This window comes from Tiliqua scincoides, chromosome 2 (genome assembly GCF_035046505.1).
Source record: "Tiliqua scincoides isolate rTilSci1 chromosome 2, rTilSci1.hap2, whole genome shotgun sequence".
NCBI lineage: Eukaryota > Metazoa > Chordata > Lepidosauria > Squamata > Scincidae > Tiliqua > Tiliqua scincoides.
The window spans coordinates 74,473,874-74,495,965 of record NC_089822.1 but is presented as its reverse complement, the minus strand read 5'-3'; the positions used below and the strand labels follow the sequence as shown (position 1 = coordinate 74,495,965).

General features: G+C 44.0%; 1 pseudogene; it reads right to left on the bottom strand.

The window, feature by feature from the left end:
• Positions 1 to 11,897: 11,897 nt before the first annotated feature.
• LOC136642383 (5S ribosomal RNA) lies at positions 11,898 to 12,014 on the bottom strand (annotated as a pseudogene).
• Between the last annotated feature and the right edge of the window lie 10,078 nt (positions 12,015 to 22,092).

Here is a 22,092-nt window from a genome sequence, read left to right as displayed (position 1 = left end):
TGCATTACACAAACTAAATAACTCCCCCATATCTTTGTACTCCAAAATTTGCAGTTAATTAAACTAATTTGTCTGTTTTTGTGGGTTGGGAACTCTTGCTGTCATCCTTTCCAATCACTACTTATTTAAATTTCATCCTTGGCCAGTTTCATGATAATGTTTATCTGCTCCAGAGGATTTGAAATGAGAGTAATACCCTGCCTTCCCATTTAATTTCTTTCTTCAAGCTGGAGAAAGCCAAGCATCAACTGGCCAGTTAGATAACACAATTGCCCTTGTAGGTTATTTGCTTAAGATTGCTGTGGGCTAATTTAATTCCTGAGTTACTTATTTACTGGTTCTGTTAGGGATTCCCTGCAGTTAAGAAGGAACTGTGCAACCGAGTTCTGTAAAAAGAATAATATCGGGAAGTTTTGTCCTAGAAGATCAGGTTAAACAAAAATATGTGGCAGAGGGTAGAAGAGATGACTTGAGGGAATAAACCTGTTTATTTTCTTCTCAGTGCACATTTAAGCTTCTTCTACTACCTGAACAGAAAATTAATTCTGCATTATTTGCATGCCTAGTGTTTCGAGATATTTACTTTGCATAATCAAGCACACACAAAGGAATGGGTGCTTTTTATGGCAAATGGATACTTCACAAAAAATGAGGATTCTCTGATGAATGTTTTTCTGCTTCCTTACCGTATCTTCTTTTCTCTGTCTCAGAAATTCTTAGTGAGAAAAGCAAATATAGAAGATCAATATAAAATAAAGGCCCCATGCTGGTTTTCTGTTTGTTTAAAACAGCGTCATGGATGACAATAAATTAACTGTAAATTGTATTCATTATTTATGTGAAGCAATTGATATCCTTTTCTTAGCAAATGTTAGTTAAATATATTTGGGTTAGGATTTTATAGGATTTTAATAGGGTTAAAAGTGGCTGTATAGGCAGAGTGTGCAATGGTGGGGGCCACATTGGACAGCCAGCAGGAGGTAAATAAAAATATTTTATTTATGTATTTCTCTTATGTAAAGATATTTTACTTCTCCCCCCTCATCCCGGTAGGCTACCTGATCTCCTATGACAGTGGTTCTCAAACATTTAGCACCAGGACTCACTTTTTAGAATGACAGTCTGTCAGGACCCACTGGAAGTGATGTCATGACCAGAAGTGACATCATCGAACAGGAAAATTTTTAGCAATCCTAGGCTGCAATCCTACGCATACGTGCCAAGGAGTATACCCCATTGACGATCATTGTTAAAAGCATATACAGAGTAGCCTTTTAAAAGTACAGGTCTGTAACATTTCCCCAATTGCAGTCATATACCATAGTAGCATCAAGTCTAATATATTAAAAATAAAATATTGAAATGAATGGGACCCACCTGAAATTGGCTCACAACCCACCTAGTGTGTCCTGAGCCCCAATTTGAGAAACACTGACCTATGGATCTCCTTGGAGCTTTTGTTCCTCACCATGTTGCTGGCATCTGTCTGAAGTGATAAAAGGGGTGGGGTGGCTTGGGAAACAAGGATAATATCTGGTGCATGCCATTGCCACTGAGATTCATCCTCTGTCGTTCCCCAAAACTCTACATGCACTTTCCACCCATGACAAGCCTATGGTGCCAACTTACCAGCACCAACGGAAGTCTCTGCAGCTGCTGCTGCATGCGCTACACCACTGCCTATTTGTGGTAGTGGCCCAGAAGTGCACAACAGTGGCCTGGCTTTTGCACTGCCATAAATTATTTTAGCAATGATCCTCATTTCAGCAGTGCAAGGTCCTTATTGAGACCAGGATCTGTTCATCTCTTTTGCAAAAAGGAACTACAGGTGCAACCTATTTATCCACGAATTTTTTACCTGCAGATTTATCTCAACATGAATAGGGTGGGGGGAACTGAAAGTCGCACACAGCTTTGCCTCCTTTGCCCTGCTGGTGTCTTGCTCTGTTTCAAGGCAGCCTAAAGCAAAGCAAAAAGGCTACACCTTGAACAGGCAGGGAAATAGCCCTGGAGCCGTGGAAGAGGTTCCCCTTGCAGTAAGACTCCTAAAACAGTAAGACTCCTGGAGCCCCTGAGGCAGCAAAGGGGAAGGGGGGCGCAAAACCTCTGTAGCCAGAACACAGCAGCAAGGTGGAGTGCTTGCGCGCGCGCGCGCGCTCTCTCTCTCTCTCTCTCTCTCACACACACACACACACACAGGGGCAGGTGCGGTAGTAACAGAGGGGATTGCTTTAAAAAACCCAGGGAGTTTGCCCAATTCCCCCCCCCCCAAGATGGTGCAGGTGCTCCAGCCTACGGAAACAAAACAGTCCAGCAAGCAAGCCTTCCCAGCAAGCAAAGCATGAGATTTAGGCTACAATCGTCTCCACACTTTCCTGGGAGTAAGCCCCATTGACTACAATGGGGCTTACTTCTGAGTAGAAACGCATAGGACTGGACTCTTAAAAGCTCAGCATCCCACCTGTGAAAGAAGCAGGGACAGCTGAGTATGGAGCGTTTTTTCCTAATTGCGGCGCATCAGGGAACGGAACAAAGGCTCCACCTGTCCTGTACAGAGTTCCTGATTTGAACTGGGACAAAGGTGCAGACCTAACCCATTTCTCCCACAGCAATTGCCCAATGTAAATCACTCCCCCCCCACCTGAGCTCCTATTATATGTGGCAGAGAAGCATACAGGTTCTCATATTGCTAAAGTGTTTTAAATCCTTTTCCTTACGCCATGGCCCCAATTCACATTGGGAGTCTGAGAGGTTGCTTTTTCCAGAGACCAGGCAAAAGAATCAGAAATGCCGAAAACTTACTGTTGTTTCCTTGATTTGAGAAAGAAAAAAAGAGATGCAGTAAGCTCTCCACTGCTCAGTGACCGACACTGATTGTGTATGGTCAAGTTGTCAGTTGCAAATAATTGAGGCTGCAGTGTTGTTTTTCAACAGCAGTGGGACTTTTAAAGCATTGACATTTGTCTCCAACTGGGCAAGAGGCAAAATTCTTCAATTAGTTAAGTAATAATTGGTGCAACATGGAAGCAGAAAGTTCCAGGAATTAATGAATTGAATTGTATAAATATCCATACTGTTTGGGGACATCTTTGCTTAGAGCTTTGATACAAATATCCCCAAACCTGGGAAATGCGTGAAATCTGAAAAGTGATTTTGTGGCTTTGATCTGTCTCCTTTAAACCTTTTGTACTCTATGCCTTTTAGTATTCAAGATGTGCTGAGGAAGCTGATTCCTCTCAAATACTAACTTATGCTATAGGCCAAGATTATCTAAAGTTGCAGGTGATCTTAGGAATACTAAATCATTGCTCTTTCCTTGTGTGCTTTCCTAACCATAGCACTCAAAGGGGAAGCCTAATCTGAGATATTCATATTCCCACTTTACTAGTGAGTAGTAGAGGCATAGTATAGGCCTCTTGTCATCAAATGATCCTTGCTGGAGGGCCTCTGTGGAAGAAGAAGGAGTCAGATCCCCCCCCCCCCGTCGCTTGAAAAGCAACATTTACTAGAACAGTGAATAAAGTAGAATTATAGCATGTGGTATCATTGCCTAGTCATGGACCAGATATATGTGGAGAGGATTGTCTCATGGGGCTGGAACACTGTGCAGTGCCATAATGGTTCGGTGGAGAATGACGATGTGATGAGGACGTGCAACAAATGAACTTTGAAGAAGAGGATAACTTAACAGTAATAGGAAAGGGGCCTAAAAACCCTGATTCACTCACAGACACAAACACAGAGAGAGAGAGAGAGACAGACAGACAGACAGACATAGAGAAGCACTAAGTATGTGGTCAATTTGACTGCACACAAGAAAAACAAAGAGAGATGGAGGGCAGCTTGTGGTCAGTGTCAAAGTTACATCAGTGGTTCAGATTAATGTTCCGTTTCTGTTGGATGGGGTATTACATGTTGCAGGAACCATGAAACCAGATGATTCTCCTGTTTTAAGCCATTTCTACCCAACGTTGCATATATAGGGACCAAATATATATATAAGGACCAAATGTCCCTGCATATACAGAGACCAAATGTGTACACCTGTGGGCCAGGCGAAAATTAAAGCAAGGTTAAAAAAGAGCTTTGGAACACTCAAAAGCTATGTGGTATAGCCTTAGGACCCAACCCTATCCTGCTTGCCTGACCCCACTGTACAATGGCACTAAAATGGCCACCGCTGTATCCTGTGGGGCCAGAGCAGCAACCAGAGGTCTCTTTGGGGTAAGGAAACATTGGTTCCTTTACTTCATGTAACACCCCCACAGCTTCTATGGGTCTGCTCGAAATCACTGGTGCAGATTCGAGTAGCCCGTGGCAGACATTCAGGTGTGGGAGGGGGATAGGACTCGGAGGCAACTTCTGTTGCCGTCCCCACCCCTCTCCAGGGCCTGAACTGCCCTATGGGCTGCCCTCACCCACTCAGAGACACTCCCTCCCTGCCTCCCTCTACCTTCTCCCAGGGATGGGAACTTGAGTCAGGTGACTCGAGTCCAAGTTGCAAAAACACTTTTTTTTGCTGACTTGTGTACACTCGAGTTACCTATGTTGATGACTCTGGCATTGACTTGAATCTGAGGCCACTGGCTCGGCACTTGATCCCAACATGTCTGTCTGTGTCTGGTCTTCCTCATTGTTTTTGTGGCTTGAAAAGCCTCATGGAGGCTGACACAAATGGGACTACTTCTGAGTAGAGCTGCAGAGGATTGGGTCATACTGGTAAGCCTCCCAGCTACTGAACATGAGCCTCTTCCCTCTTGCCGCTTCTGTCCCTGCTCTCATGCAGTCGGTCTCACCCCCTCCCATCTTGTTTACAGATGGGATGGGGACATCAGGGAAGAGAACTTCGACACACACACACACACACACACACACACACACACACACACACACACACACCAGCAGCAGCTCTGTTTTTTTTTCTATGGAGCCACGTCTGACTTTTTAAAGGGAAAGACTCATGACTTGGGTTTTTTGAGTCACCCAAATGCTCTGGGTGTCTTGGAAAGTCCACCTGTTAGGACTCATTTTCGAGTTGAGTCGCAGGGGGCAGAGACTCGTGCCAGGCTGGATTTGCCCATCTCTCTCTTCTCCTTGCCCAGAAATGCCTTCCCACCACTTTCATCAGGTGCAAGTACAGGACACTTACCAAGTTGTACAAATCTATGGTAAGGCCACACCTGGAGTATTGTGTCCAGTTCTGGTCGCCGCATCTCAAAAAAGACATAGTGGAAATGGAAAAGGTGCAAAAGAGAGCGACTAAGATGATTACGGGGCTGGGGCACCTTCCTTATGAGGAAAGGCTACGGCGTTTGGGCCTCTTCAGCCTAGAAAAGAGACGCTTGAGGGGGGACATGATTGAGACATACAAAATTATGCAGGGAATGGACAGAGTGGATAGGGAGATGCTCTTTACACTCTCACATAATACCAGAACCAGGGGACATCCACTAAAATTGAGTGTTGGGCGGGTTAGGACAGACAGAAGAAAATATTTCTTTACTCAGTGTGTGGTCGGTCTGTGGAACTCCTTGCCACAGGATGTGGTGCTGGCGTCTAGCCTAGATGCCTTTAAAAAGGGATTGGACAAGTTTCTGGAGGAAAAATCCATTATGGGGTACAAGCCATGATGTGTATGTGGAACCTCCTGATTTTAGAAATGGGTTATGTCAGAATGCCAGATGCAGGGGAGGGCACCAGGATGAGGTCTCTTGTTATCTGGTGTGCTCCCTGGGGCATTTGGTGGGCCGCTGTGAGATATAGGAAGCTGGACTAGATGGGCCTGTGGCCTGATCCAGTGGGGCTGTTCTTATGTTCTTATGTTCTTAAGTGGTGTGAGCTTCACTGCCAGTGCTCTCCTGGCCGCCCCACTTATGGCACATTTGCAATAGTTGTTGCCCAGACAGTGCACACGCAAGCAGAACTGCCCAGGTGGTCGATCAGACTGTTATCTGGCTCTAAAAAAAGCAGGGCAAGAGACTGGAGTGGGTTCCTCTTGTCCTATGGGCCTGAAACCTCTTGCCAAAAAGGAACTTTTTTACTCAGCGTGTGGTTGGTCTGTGGAACTCCTTGCTGTGGTGTGGATGTGGTGATGCATCTGGCTGGATGCCTTTAAAAGGGGATTGGACAAGTTTCTGGAGGAAAAATCCATTATAGGTTACAAGCCATGATGTACATGTGCAACCTCCTGATTTTAGAAATGGGCTATGTCAGATGCAAGGGAGGGCACCAGAATGAGGTCTCTTGTTATCTGGTGAGCTCCCTGGGGCATTTGGTGGGCCGCTGTGAGATACAGGAAGCTGGACTAGATGGGCCTATGGCCTGATCCAGTGGGGCTGTTCCTATGTTCTTATGAAGACAAAGCATTGAAGAGAGGTGAGTGGTGGACTAGAGCACCTCTGATCCTGAGAGGAGGAAGAGGAGCAGCAGAGGCAGGCACACTCAGGTAAAGGGGATAGCATTTGGTCCGGAATGATGTTACAAGGGGTGACATTTAGCACACTGTCGCAGGCACAGACGGCCTCAGGTAGTCCAGTTTAACCTAGTACAATGGCTATATTAAGAATGGAATTCTTCCATATTGTGTTCAAAGAATTGAGACTTGAGACTCATTATTGGCAATGATAGAGTAACAGATTTCCTTTCCCAAATCCCTTTCCTTAATGTGCCGCCGCTCAAAATATCTTTGTTTTCTGGAGTGTTATACTAAAAACTTATTCGTTTGTGATTTGAATAAAGTATCATCTAATTAAACCATTTAGATTGTATGCTAATGCAAAAGATCATGTAAAAAAGAGAATAATTACAAAGGGACTTCAAGGGGATAATTACAAATGGGAAATGTTGGATCTGAATAAAATTCCTCTGTCCCTTAATTACTGAAAACCTGGATTGAGAATATCTTCACAGAAGCATTGTACACAGCCAGCATGTGATCACAGAGACAGAACTGCATGCATGAGTAATGTGTCTATTTTGCTTTGCACTGTCAAAATCTGGAGGGTTGCACATTGCATTACCTGGCAGTGGAGTTGTTGATCCCAGGCTAATTCCAATATTATGCGTTCTGATCTGAACAGTCAGCTTAGTGTGGTGACTATACTGTTTTACTTAAGCTGAGAGAGCTACGTCAGAGGTGTCAATCATAAGGCCCACGGGCTGAATGTGGCCCCTGAAAGCAATTTATCTGGCTTCCGTTATAATTGGGCTCTCCCAGCATAATAACTGAGTCCTCTCATATCTTGAAAATATGAACAAGATTTGCACATTTTCTCTTTTGTCATTTGTAGCTAATGAATTTCTATGTGAGAACAAAGGGCTTATTTCTGGCCATTATCTGCTTCATGTCAACACTTCCTGCTTAATGATGTCACTTCCGGTCCTCAGCAGGCACCGTGAATGCTTACTTCTACCCTTTGTATAAAACGAGTTTGATATCCCTGATCGAAGTCCTCACTCATCCATAAAACTCGTTGGGTCCCATGGACCAGTCACCATCTCTCAGCCTTCTTTTTCTTACAAAGTTTTGTAAGAATAAAAGCAGAGGTGAGGAACATGTAAGTGACCCTGAGTTCCTTGGAAAAAAGGCAGGAGAAAATGTACTTGTGGTTAGGGCATATTGCACAGAGCTGTACTTGAGAGATGCAGCCATTTGGGGTGGACATCTCCAGCATACTACATCACCATCCTTCATCTACCTGGGTAGAATAGTGTCTTGCCCAAATTCTCCCTATCCCGCCAACTATGCCAATTTGTCTTGCAATCCTGCCGACTACACCAATTTGTCCTGTCCCAAAAATGTTCTGTCTCTCAATGCCCACTTTTTTGGCTAACTAACACATCCTTATCTCTAGAAAGAACAGCTGTGGTGTGCAAAGGAATGAACACAGAACTCTTTATCTATAGAAATTAACCAGAATTTATTGCTACAAACACTTATTCCCTGCAAGTCTTCTTGTCCAGACGCTTTCCCTTCCCAAAACTCCACTTAACTTACTGGGTAAAGGTCCAAAGCCTCCAGTCCAAGTCCACTTCAGCTCAATCTCCCAAAGCAGTCCAGTCTTCCCAGTCCAGTCCTTCCCATAGCAGTCTACTGCAGCAGAGTCCCTTCCTCTGTGTCTGAGTCCTCCAGCAGGGTCCTGGCAGTCCCCTTCCCCCGTAGGTCCTGGTCCGTCCATGTCCTGTAGGTCAGGGTACCTCCTGGTCAGGTAGCTCTGGGCTCCTTCTGAAGCTGCCTTTTATCCTTGGATGTCCCATAATCCAAAATGCAGCTCAGCTGTGAGCTACCTTGTTAGCCCCTTGTTAAGTGCAAATTAGGCTCAGGTAAGCCATCTCTTCAGTCCATGTCCATTCAAAGTCCCATCAAGGGCAAATGAAGCTCAGGTGTCCATCAGAATCTCCATTGACCTTGATTGATTACAGCTGTGGAACCAGCCCTGCCCTTCCCAGTTCTGTCAAACAGCTGTCAAAACAGGGAATCACTGTCAACACCACATCATCCACCTGATGACCTTCTGATCTTCCATTACAAATAGCACAATGTTCATTGAAATAGCATGAATGGGAGCAACATACTGCTCCAGATAGCATGTAAAGATAGCCTGAATTGACACAAGATAAGGAAGAACTAAGAGTGATAGAGTTCGGTTCCAGGTCCAGCCCAAACTGAGCTGGCATTCAAAGCAGCGTCAAATTCTGCTGCCCACACAGGGCTGGCCCAAGGCAGAACACCAGATACTGAGCCCATGTGTGATGTACCAGCCTCTGCTCCTTCCACATTCCAGTGTCCCTGCTTCAGTTGGTCTCATGGCAGATGCGCTTCAATGTCAGTAAGTGTAAAGTCATGCACATTGGGGCAAAAAATCAAAACTTTAGATATAGGCTGATGGGTTCTGAGCTGTCTGTGACAGATCAGGAGAGAGATCTTGGGGTGGTGGTGGACAGGTCGATGAAAGTGTCGACCCAATGTGCGGCAGCAGTGAAGAAGGCCAATTCTATGCTTGGGATCATTAGGAAGGGTATTGAGAACAAAACGGTTAGTATTATAATGCCGTTGTACAAATCTATGGTAAGGCCACACCTGGAGTATTGTGTCCAGTTCTGGTCGCCGCATCTCAAAAAAGACATAGTGGAAATGGAAAAGGTGCAAAAGAGAGCGACTAAGATGATTACGGGGCTGGGGCACCTTCCTTATGAGGAAAGGCTACGGCGTTTGGGCCTCTTCAGCCTAGAAAAGCGACGCTTGAGGGGGGACATGATTGAGACATACAAAATTATGCAGGGGATGGACAGAGTGGATAGGGAGATGCTCTTTACACTCTCACATAATACCAGAACCAGGGGACATCCACTAAAATTGAGTGTTGGGCGGGTTAGGACAGACAAAAGAAAATATTTCTTTACTCAGCGGGTGGTTGGTCTGTGGAACTCCTTGCCACAGGATGTGGTGCTGGCGTCTAGCCTAGACGCCTTTAAAAGGGGATTGGACGAGTTTCTGGAGGAAAAATCCATTATGGGGTACAAGCCATGATGTGTACGCGCAACCTCCTGATTTTAGGAATGGGTTAAGTCAGAATGCCAGATGTAGGGGAGGGCACCAGGATGCAGGTCTCTTGTTATCTGGTGTGCTCCTTGGGGCATTTGGTGGGCCGCTGTGAGATACAGGAAGCTGGACTAGATGGGCCTATGGCCTGATCCAGTGGGGCTGTTCTTATGTTCTTATGTTCTTATGGATGGGCTGGCCTATGACCAGCCTTTCCCTTTCTTTATTCTTTTGACACACACCAGTGTGTAACCCCTCAATACCACAGCTGCCTCCCCCTCTTCCTCTGCGCCACAGCTTCTTCTAAAATGGCTGAGTGGGGAGGATCTGGGGAATAGAACCTCTCAGTTCCCAGAATTCTCCTCACTCTGCTAATTTAAAAGACATGGCAGGGATGGAAAGGATGTGGCAGAGGAAAGGAAGTTGCAATCAAAGAATTGCAGTGGCAGCTACTGCCTCCTGGGACTCTGCTGCCATGTTCCTTAGAGGAGGCACGTTGTATCCCCATTCTCCTATTGCATACTCTCCGAGGAAAGCAAACGAGAAGAGGATGGAACAGCAGCCAGATGGAGTAGCTAGGGAGACACTGGGCCAGGGAGGTGGCAGGTGAACTCAAGGTATAGGGACTCCCCAGCCAGTTTGCCACCTTCCCTCGACCACTACTCAAAGCCGCCGCTTCATATAGCTTTATGTGTTGGTTTCACCTGGTCAGTTAGGTAGGATTTTTCCTCATAGTTGTGCCATTGGTAGGAAAAAAGACCCAACGTGGCCCTGCAGACTTCACAGGAAAACATCACAGCAGTCTCTACTCAGGATGGGACTTTGGATAGCTGTTAAACAAAGCTGCCTTGTGCCACTGTGACTCCTACTGCCAAGATTTTTCATTGTGCACGGTAGCTATCAAGCATTTCCATTTTATGCAGGCCCTTTCTTGCTTGCTTGGCTTTCAGGCAGACTGCATGGACACATTACTCTTTTAGAAGCGGCAAGTCATCTTTACCTCTGCTATAAAAATGGTTCAGATGCATTGCTCGGGTGGCTTGGGACTACTTCATAGACACCCCTTCTAAACATTCAGCTTCTTCACTATCATCCTCCAACACAGATCACAAGGAGAGAGCTTAAGGGCAGGACTTCCCAGACATGTGCCGCTTGGAGCCCCAAGGAATCTTTCTTAGCCTGCCATACGTATGCAGCAAAGCAATCTGTCCAGTTGGAAGCCGGGAGGAGTCGATGTACTCCATGCCCTCCTTTTTTCAGATGTTCACATATTTCTTTCCTTTTATCCCGACCTTCCACTAATGAACATACTGAAGCAATAGCACTTGGTGACACTGGGGTCATGTAAGGTAACACAGAATGAAAATGGGACTGCAATCAATATGTGGAATGGCATATCAAGTCAGCCTTGGGATGTGGGCTGCCTTCTGTTGGAGGAAGTTGCAAGTTTACATGGATGGCAAACGGTTTTCTTCTACAGCCTGGAACACATTTTTGACCCAGTCCTATTGGGCAAATCCATTGGAGGAACAAACATTCTGCCAGCAGAGACTGTCTTATGGCAGTCATAAGAAAATCTCCAGCAGCACACAAAGCCACATGCTGCTGTCACCCGATGCACAACAATAGCTCAGAGAAGGCCTGCTGACCCAGGTAAGTTGGCAGGGGAGGCAGGATGGGGTGGGGAAGGGTGGAACAGGGTGAGGGGAGGGTGGAACCAAGCAGCGATGAGAGTCGGGAGAACAGCACATTGGGTCTGGAAAGGGGGTGGATTTGGTGGCAGCAATGTTGCCGAAACCCTCTTCCCAGACATTATCCCTCAACGTGGGTCCATGTATCAGTGATTTCGCTGGCAAAGGTCCAAGTAGACCTGGCCCTAAGGTTTACCCCCAGGTAACAAGAGGAGACTTCTGGGACTGCCCCCTGTCTGCAGGATGCAGCACAAGCCATTTTGGCATGGCTGCATCAGTGGGGGTGGGGGGGAGAAGCAGGCCTCTGAGAAGAATGTTATCAGGAGGTACAAAGTTTCTTTTGGGCCCCCTTGCAAAGGGGGAGGGGTGAAACAGAGCAGAGGAGGGTGGTGATGGGCAAGCAGAATGGGGCAGGGAGGAGCAAAACTAGGTGGGGGGGGAGGTGGAGACAGCTGGAAAGGTCTTTGGAGCCCAGGTCTACCCACTCATGTGGCATTGGCAGCTAGATACAGTAATACAGAAAACCAAACACACTCCTAAGTCTCTCTAAAAAATTTTAAATCATGAAAACATGTAGAAAATTATGTAGAAAATTAGCATCATCATATTAGGCTCACACTAGAATGGTTGGTTGGCAACCTTCAGTCTCGAAAGACTATGGTAAAAGCCTACAGCACCCAGTACTCCCAGGCGGTCTCCCATCCAAGTACTAACCAGGCCTGGCCCTGCTTAGCTTCCGAGATCAGACGAGATCGGGCATGTGCAGGGTAACTGTTGCTGCCACTAGAATGGAAAGTGTCCTGTTTGCACCAAAACGTGCTTCTGCAGCAGATGTAGTCCCACAGCTGTGTCCCTGAGCTCCTATACACTCCTTCATGGTAAGCAGATCCACAAGCCAAAGAGCTACTATAGCAGGCCAGTTTCCTCCCAGATTTGACACTGTGTTAAGGAATGTCATGTATGCATTCCTCGGCCCAGCATATATGGCTTGCCAGTAGCTGCAGTAGCTTCATCCACACGCTTGCAGTAGTGTCCTCTCACCTGCCACAGTTTCAAGTCCTGCCAGAGTTTCAAGTCCTCTCACCTGCCACAGTCCTAATTCAGATCTGCCCCTCACACAACTAGCCAAGTAAGAATGGAGTGACACCATTACTGGCAGTGGCAACATTAGCAACAGAATAATTGTCCCATCTATCCAATATCCATTCTTAATGAGGAGTCGAAATGGATTCTATTGGCAGAGTAACCGTAACCCAAATACAAAAGTGAGTCGTTGCATTTGGAAAGCAATTGTTCTACAGCTTATTTCCCCACAAATCTTTGAACATTCCTTGCTATCTGTTAGTTCGGCCATTTTCAACCACTGTGCTGTGGCACACTGGTGTGCCATGGGTGGTTCACATGTGTGCCACAGGAATTTGGGGGAAGATCATTTATTAGTAGACCCAATGGGGGGTGCAAGCCCCCCCTCTGGCAGCATGGCATGCCTTGTGAATTGCCAGAAACCTGATGGTGCGCCTTGACAATTTTAGTGCCTTGTCAGTGTGCTGTGAGATGAAAAAGATTGAAAATCTGTTAGTTCCTGTTTTAGGCTAGGTGAGATTCAACCTGACTTCAAGAAATGTATTTGTATCATTAAAGGAACTCAAGATATTTGCATGAGATTGAAAGAAAAATAACACAACTGAAAAATATGGTTTGGGGTCTGCTGCTAGTCTTGTTCTCATTCAGTAATATGTTTCTGTCATAGAATTGCTAGCATACATTTATTTTCAATAACTGCAAGGAAAGTGCACTAGAGATTCCTAACATAAAAGAGCAAGTGTCAAACTCCTGACCTCGATGGGTCCATAATGAAGCCTGCTGATGAAATATCGCTGAAATTGCAAGTGAATAGATAGCTTAGTATTTTGTGGCTCAAGGATTCTGCTTCCCCGCATGAAATAATTGTAGGAACTGCAGGCGTAAAACAGTCTGAAACAAGTGCTAATGTGAAGGACATAAGCTTGGCAGGTCCAAATTAAATAATGTTGCTTTTCCAAGGATATACACAATGTTTTGTCATTTGAAGAGAAATATCATCAAGAGAAATTAAAAGAGTCAATAGAAGTTTAACTAGTTGAAGTTTTTTTAAAGGTTCATTTATAGCATCGTCACACAAGAAAGCTCCCTCTAGAGTCCATGAAGGACTTGAGGGGCCAGCTGCCCTCGGCTTCACATCTGGAGAGGACCACATCAGCATTGAGAAATGATACATTCATCGTGAGAAGGAAAGTTAGTTTCAAATTAACACTCAGCTCCCCCCCCCCATTTTTCTTTAAACAATCCTAATTAAGAAGCTAGCTGGCTGTTTACTATATTTTTATAAAACAGTGTGGATGTAGTGCCAGCCTTTGCTCTCAGGAAGTGAGCCTTTGCCTCACAGGGAAATTAGATCTTGGACCTCTGTGATTCAAGCTTCTTTTAGATCAGGAGGAGAAAAACCTCAGACCGGCGCACAATTTGCAGGCTGTTACCTTTTGTTGTTCAAATCAGTTGATATTTGAACATAGACTAGTGGCTGGTATGAGAGCTACGAATGAAGTCCAACATGTTTCTATTGCCTCCTTCTTTCTTTCTTGGGGCCCAACCCCATCCAATTTTTCAGCATTGATGCAGCCACAATGCAGCCCAGAAGAAAGAACAAACATTCCCTTATCTGGAGGAGGCCTCTGTGTCCACCACTATTACAGGATACAGCATATGTCCCATTGGCAAGGCTACATCAACACTGGAAAGTTGGGCAGGATTGGGCCCTTTGTGTGTTAAATTCTTTTAGGACTCAAGAATATCAGTGACAAAGACCTGTCCACTAGACAACAACAACACTCCCAATGTGCAAAAGAGCACAAGCTTTTAAAAGTGGAATATGGTGTATTGTTTGGCAAAGAAAACAAAGGCAGCTGTGCAATCTCGCTCCTTTGGAGTTTACCAGTAATGTTGCTTAGCTACCCTAAAAGTCAGTCCCTTGACTTTGCCTTATTTGATTCACTTTAGTTGCTTGAAGACACAGCTTGCTCTTTCCTATCCCAATAGGGATTTTTTCCCCCCTCGACAACTGTGGGATTATTGATAATTGAACTCTTTTTTGAGGCAATTGTGTTGTGATAAGTTCCCAGGTGAGCAGCCTCCAAATGACTCAGGCAGCTTCCACCTCTTGATGGCACCATAGTGTGTTCACCTGCCTGATTACACCGTGCAACGGAGGAAGGCACTGATGCTCCCTAATTGGCAGAATTTATGGCACCTTTAACCTTTGAAGATTGTAGCCCTCGCGGCATCGATTGAAGCGGAATCTTAAAAAAGAAGCAGCAGAACCACCCAACAACTTAGCCTAATTTTAGGCTCCGCAAACACAATGTGTGTTCCTGGTGGATTAGTGAGGAACTTCTTCCAGTAGTTTCAGTAGCTTATTAAAAGAGAAAACTCAATACACCATCTCTGGCCCCTGCCACTGTTCAACGTTCGGCATGTGGCTGCGCACAGCTGTATATGTCAATGTACTCTTCACAGCGGAGCTGAAACAACTTTGCTAGACCAACTTTGCCTGCTTAGCTGATTGGGAAAGGAAATTACATGCTTGTGCTTCCACTGCATGAAATACAGAAAGGAAGGAGAAATTTTAAGTCGTTTCTAAACAGGTTCCTCTTTTGTACACTTTGCCTTAACCTACCACCTTATCCACACCTTCGGAAATTATCCCACTTGAAACCCAGAACTCACTGTCGAACTGGAAAAGGAACAGAAAGAATGCTAAATCAAAACCTAATACTATGTCTAGGGTAATAATACATTAGGATGTCTAGGGTGTATTTGTATTTTATAATACAAATACTATGTCTAGGGTAATAAAACATTAGGATATTTTTGGCCCCTCGATTCGGTCCAGCCCAGCATTGGAAAGGACAGTGCTGGGATATGTTTTTCTTTTGTTTCTAGCAATAGTCTATCAAATGGTGTCTGTTCCATATAGAAACCTTCTTGTTTTTCTCTCCCAAATCTTGAATCTAATTGTAGGTGAGTCCATCTTCACACCTTACTTTGACAATTCTTCTCTTGTCTTTAATTTCCCATCTTTCTTCACTAAATTTTCATACCTAATCATTTTTGTTGTTTCTAATAAACTTGGTCAGGTATATGCTTCCAACGGCACCACCCATCAGGAGATTTTCCCATACATCTGTCTTTGTATTTTAATCCAGATCCATATATATCAAAAAAATGTATATGCTCTTATTGGACTTTGAGATGCAAGAAGAAACAGTAAAACAATGTATGATAAAATGGGCGCAAAACATAGGCCATAATATCACAATAGATCAATGGGAACAGATTTGGAAGCATGATATAAAACTTACTAGAGCAACAAATTTCAAAGAAAATGTATATAAAATGTTTTATAGATGGTACATGACACCCCAAAAATTGGTACAAATGAAAAAGAATATATCAAATAGTTGTTGGAAATGTAAATGTGCAGAAGGAATGTTTTATCATATGTGGTGGACATGTAAAAAAAAAAAATTATTGGAGAATGGTGAGAAATCTAATACAAGAGATTGTTGGATTTACTATTCCGTTGAAACCTGAATTATTTTTGCTCAATATTACTTTAGATGTTATAGATAAAGAAAATGATGTGTACCTAGTTATTATAACTGTGGCAAGGATCTTATATGCTAGATATTGGAAGGACTTTAAAATACCAATGAAAGATGAATTTAGAGAAAATAATGAATGTGGCGGAAATGGACAGACAGTCAGAAATTTTGGACCGACAACGAAAACCGACACAAATTGAGCAATGGAAACCCTTTTATGCTTGGTTGAAAATGAAGTTTTAGTAATATATGAGAGGGCATTTAGATGATTTTATATATATATATATATATATATATATATATATATATATATATATATATATATATATATATATATATATATATATAATATTTGATATGATAGACAAATGATATTAAGAGGTAAATTTAGAAGAGGAAATTGATTAGGAGATATGTAATGATTTAGTAGCTTTAGTGATATATAATAATGATATATGATTTCCTGCACCCTTTTTTGTGTGTGTAGTGAAGTGTGTTATGTTTTTTTGTGTTTTGTGTGTTTGTTTATATCTGTTTTTGGAAAATAATAAAAAAAATTTTTTTAAAGAAAGGACAGTGCTGGGATAAATGTAGCTATTGTGGTGCCTGAGATTAAATAAAACAAACCAGCACATGTGAATTGTTTGAACTTTGCAAGGAAAAACACTGATTAAAAACTTTAAACTACAATCCTATGTTTCGTCCCTATACTTGGGACCAAGCACTATTTAACACAATGGAATTTACTTCTGAGAGGATTGGGCTGTCAGTCACAAACTTAATTTCAAATCTAGTTTTTTTTATTCTAATAGCTGCAATACAGTATTATAGGAATTGTGCCATTTATTTGTTGCCCCTAGCAAAGGTTGCCAATCTGGGTACTTCTTTTCCTTCTAACTTGTACATCGGCATCAGTTGTCAGTAGTGCCTGTGTCCTCTTTTCCTTTGTCTCTTGTGATTTTAAGCAACTAACAGCACAATCCTTTACTAGTTTACTTATAACTAACAGCCCAATCCTGAGCTACCCCGCGCTCCCAGACTCAGCGGCTCCACGGAGGGCTGCCGCAGGATCCTGTGCCTCCCGCACTAGCGCAAGAGGCTCCTTGGGAGAAGGGGACGTTTGTCTCCTTCCCCCAAGTAAGGGAAGCAGCCCCGCAATGGGGCTACTCACTTTAGCGGCGACCAAAAGGTCGTTGCTAAAGTAAAGGTGCTCGTGTGGGGTGAGCAGCCCTCCACAAGCACCTTGGATCCTGGGGAGCTTGGCTCTGTGGATCCGCCTCTCCCCTGCTCCCGACACGCCTCCCCCACGTCCCCGGCCACACCTCCCCCCTCCCCGGAACACCTCCCGCACGCCCCTGGCCAAGCACCCGCCTCCCATTCCGCAGCCCGGATGTCTGGGGGACCGCGGAACTGTGGAACCCGGACTCATGCCAGGCACTAGCCCAGTGCCAGCTGGCGCTGGGCTAGCTCTGTCAGGAGCCCGGCGGTAAGCCCTGCAAACGTACCTTATGGCACGTTTGTAACTGAGGTCCGCAGCACGGAGCCGTGCCACCAGGATTGGGCTCTAAGTCCAACTATCTTCAGTGGGGCTTACTCCCAAGTAAGTGTATTTAAGATTGCAACCTAAAGCAAAGAAGGACTGTGTTTTGCACATAGAGTTTTCCTATTCTTCATTTACATCCCAGTCATCTCTCCACTCCGATACCCAAACCATTCTACAGAAACAAGCGTTTTCTAGGAGGGGAAAAAAAAAACAACCAATCAAGATGCAAATTTATTCTACTTTGACATATAGCCTTCTTGATCAATGGGGTTCTTTCCCCTGGGGGTTAATAAACGTGCTGTGTATTCCCTCATAAAACCTCAGGAATGGTCAATGGCCACTTAGTATTCTGTTATTCCATTGTTGCTAAATTGACCCAGGCAAACTCCTATTGAACTGAAGCACCTTTTCCAGACCTGACCAAATGGTTGATTAACAACCCCATTGAGTTCCTTCCCTTCATTAGCTGCCCCACTGAGAAATCCACTCTAAACAGTAATTACCATTCTCAAGTGTGAAGTCTAGTCAGAATTGCCACTCTGGGTGTCAAATACTCAGATTCTGATCTTAATTCATCTGGAAGCAGGGCTTTCCTCCCACTAGCTGCATGTTCACTTTCATTTCAGATGTGCCCTCGGCCTCTGGGGAGTCCATGTACTTCCAGGCTAAGCTGGCTTCATGTCATAAGGTCTAGAAGACTGCTATTTGTATGGATAATGATAAGCTAGGTTGATTGTTTACTTTAGCCAAGCAACAGATATGTCTGATGTTGTTTTGGAAATGGGCTACTGATATAATATATATTGAAAGAGACTGCGATAACAGCTGGTAGAACATAGTGGCTGAGAGCCTGAGTTGCAAAGCGGGTTCACGTGGCATGTCTTCCATGAACTCACCAGATGGCCTTAGTCAAAACATTCCTTCTCAGCCTCAATCTTCCTCCTCTTTAATATGGGGATAATCATGCTTATGTATACTTATAGTGTTATAGGGTTGTTGTAAGAACACAGTCAAAATAATACAGGGGAAGCACTTTCAAAAAGTGCTCTGTAAATGCTTACAGCCCAAGCCTAACCAACTTTCCAGTGCAGATGCAGCCGTGACGATAGGGTGCACTCTCTGTATTTTGCAGTGAGGGGCCAGTCACAGAGACCTGTTCAAATGTTCAACTCTTCAAATGGGAACAGATGTTGCTGCATTGCTAGAAAGGTGGTTAGGATTGGACTGTAAGTCAGATTATGAACTACAAGGAGTATCAGGGCTTCTAGGCCTGCACCTCTTTCCTCCCAAAGTCTGCCCAAGCCAATGCACAATGAAACATCATAAAACTAGAGAAGGAACCAAGTATAAAACACGAGAACAAACCAACTCACAGTCTAAAGAGAAAATTATTCACCTGCTTCCTTCAGAGTACATTTTATTCTTACGTGGTGCCACATCAAGTATTTGGACTGGGTTTTCTGGGTGCTCACTAATTCATACTCTACCCAAGAGTAAAATAATAATTGTAGAATAAAATTATTATAAACAATAATGTCAATAGTAATAAATTAATTAGAACAACATAAATAAATTAAAACAATTTATTTAATAAAAGTTAAAGAAGTGCATTTTATAGCAGTCAGTGCTGGCAGAGGGCAAGGGATGACATCATGCTGTAAGTATAAAATTGGACCCTTACACATGCATAGGATTATGGTGTAAGATCTTTTTGTTCCCCTTTCAACAAATGTGAGATATTTCAATTACAGTCAGTTCTCATTATCTGCTAGGTTTAGGTTCCTGGAAACCCTTGCAGACTGTGAATTCACAGATAATGGGTTAGGTACAAGGGGGGGGGGGAATACCTTTCCTGCCATCAGAAGAATCCAGCAAAGACCCTCAGGAAGCCAGCGCTTCAGACACTAGCTGGCTGCATAGGCTAGTGAAGATAGATTGCCTTTTCTCTGCATTAACTGTTACGTGAAAATCGCCTTTTTCCTTTTAGTTGTAATTTTCTCTCTATATCTGGTTATGTTACTAAAACATCATGCAGGCCACACTTCTCCCAGCACATGTTTCCATAAACTCTGGTCAAGTCACAAGCTTATACAACCTCCACCTCTCTAGGAAGAAGTCTGGCATTGTAAATCATTGTTTGAGTGTCTCCTATTCATTGTATTGTTTTAACTCAATCACTGTTTAAGTACTCTATGCAAATTTGAACTGCCTTCCTGGGTTACTGTATTTACTGTATTTACTGTATTGTGTAAGTTCCCCCAGCTAGGAAGACAGTCATTTGACCCTATTGAATTTTGCTGATAATCCTTTCAATGTTTTACATATTCCAAGTACCCCACTGTGTGGATGGTGCAAGCTACCATCCAGCTCAGACAGTCAGAAAAACCCTTTTTAAGAGAGGGCTGCCACTTGCTCGCTCTCTCTGGCCCCCCCCCTCCAAGGACACAACACATCTGTGTTGTGTCAGAGGGTCCTCTACACAGGACTCTCCCCCCCAACTGCTCTACAGGACAGGTAACTTATCTGTCGCCTGAAACTCTTTCCTTCTTCCCCCCCTTTCTCCCCTTCTCTCCCCATCTTTAGTTAGTAACTGGGTTTGGCAGACCAGGGAACCCTAAAATCCTTCCCTGCAACCTTTCCCTTTTTCTAATTTCCTCGGATGCACCAAATACTCTTCACATGCAACCATCATGAAAGCTAGGTACACTGGATTCAAGTACTAGGACCAAGGAACATATACCTATCATTTTTCCATGTGCATTATGTTTACCTTTGTGCTTTTGTAATAAAGCTATAATCTTTTATTAAAAGTTATCTTTCTCCCAGTCTCCTCCTTGAGCTAAAGGGAATTTCTCTGCATTACTCTGTCTTGTTATCCAGCCTGCGATCCTGAGGTTCCAATAAGGGTAGTGTAATAATTCCCCCTAGACAAAACAGCCCTTTTGGTAACATAACAGCCTCTTTGTTGTTGTAAACAGACACTCTGAGGCAGACTATGAGAGACCTGACTACCTCATTAAGAACTTCTTTGTTGTGCTTCGACCACCGTCATCTGTGGTCTGTCGTTAAGTGGATGGTTGCTAAGTAGTGCCTGCCTGTAGAGACTCTCTAGAATGAAATTATATAGCAAGAGATCCAAACAGTTACTCGGGTGCGATCCTGTACACAAACAGATAATTAACCTCATGTCTGTTCTGACCCACATCTCTATTTAATGTATGTATTGCAGTATTTATATACCGCCTTTCTCAGTAGATGCAAGATGGTTTACATAGGCAGCCTGAACATAAATCCATTTTCCAATAAGATTTTTAACAAACTTTATTCCATAAGAAATCTCATAAAAACCTCCATATCCCCAGATGTTTCCATTCACAGTGCAGTTATCATCCTGGCTGCTGACTCTTGCACTTTCCAAGCCTTTTGCAGGCAGCTGCAACCAGGCTTGAGACTGACTTCTCAGAGATATCATCCTTTTTGTCAACTAACTCCTCCAGCCAAATACACCAGCGGCCTTCCAGTCTCTCGTCCAGGAGACAATCCTACTGAACCTTTTCAGGCAAGGCGACAGCTCAACCTCTGGACCATATCTCTTGCCTTTATCACTTCCTAATTTTGTTCATTAGTTTTTTTAAGGGAGACTACTCAAATGGGTTTAAAGTAAACCATCTTCCAAGCAAGTGGTCAAATCATAGGGTTGGTTATTTTGCCTGAAGAAGGTAATGGCTGAGTTAAACTACACCTCCTCAAACAGATTAGGAAAGGGGCTTGTTGGTTCTCCTGAGATTGCTATCAACTGAGCAGGCTGTGTAGTTAAGTGAGCATGTTCCACAGCAGGATCTTAGAACTTTTTTTGCCTCAACTCAGCTGTTGTTTCAAGTTTGTTTAGGGCCTGCCTGCGGTTTGCACTAATTAAATACAGCCAAGGTGCTTGGAGGGGAATGGGGCAGTACTGTAATTCAGCAGATGATACACCATAGTTATTGTAGTGTGGCTGTAATGTGGAGAACATTTCTTTCCCGGTCACATAATGTGACTGGTGGGTGTTAAAACCTGACAATTCCTTGTAAAAAAATTTGTCCATGGGGGAAAATGTCTCCTTAAAGTTCTACTTTTCCTCTAAAGCGTTGCTCAAATTTAGTTTCATGCTTTCGTTTCTAGAATGAACTCTTTTTAGCATTTGATGTGCAGCAGCTCTGTTCAGGAGTCCAAATGAAAGTAATCCGCATAGGTTAGGCACAGTGCCTACCTCTTCTCCCCCCTCCCCCACAGGTGACTGGCCTGGAAAGGAATATTATGAGCTCCTTTGGCAACCCAAAGGCAGAAATGAAACTCTCAGATGAGTGTTCCAAGGCTCCTTCAGTAGAAACATCCGCAGCTTGCCCGTCACACAACCTCCATAGGCTGTGAAGTATGGAAGAGAAAAGTATGCCCACGGAACCAACTTGTGGCCTGACGAAGCACTTATGAGCCTAAACCAAGAGCCTCCTCTTGCTTTTCTGCTCCATCCCTTCTTCCTTTTTCAATCTAGGGTGTGGTATAGAAGTCGAGGTTAGTACATTTCCAGGTAAGGGTGGAGGTAGAATTTGGCATGCCACCTCATGCCAGGACATCATGGGCCAGTCCTGGTAGAAACCAAGACAACAAATCAATTTCCTGTTTCCTGTCCAGACTTTC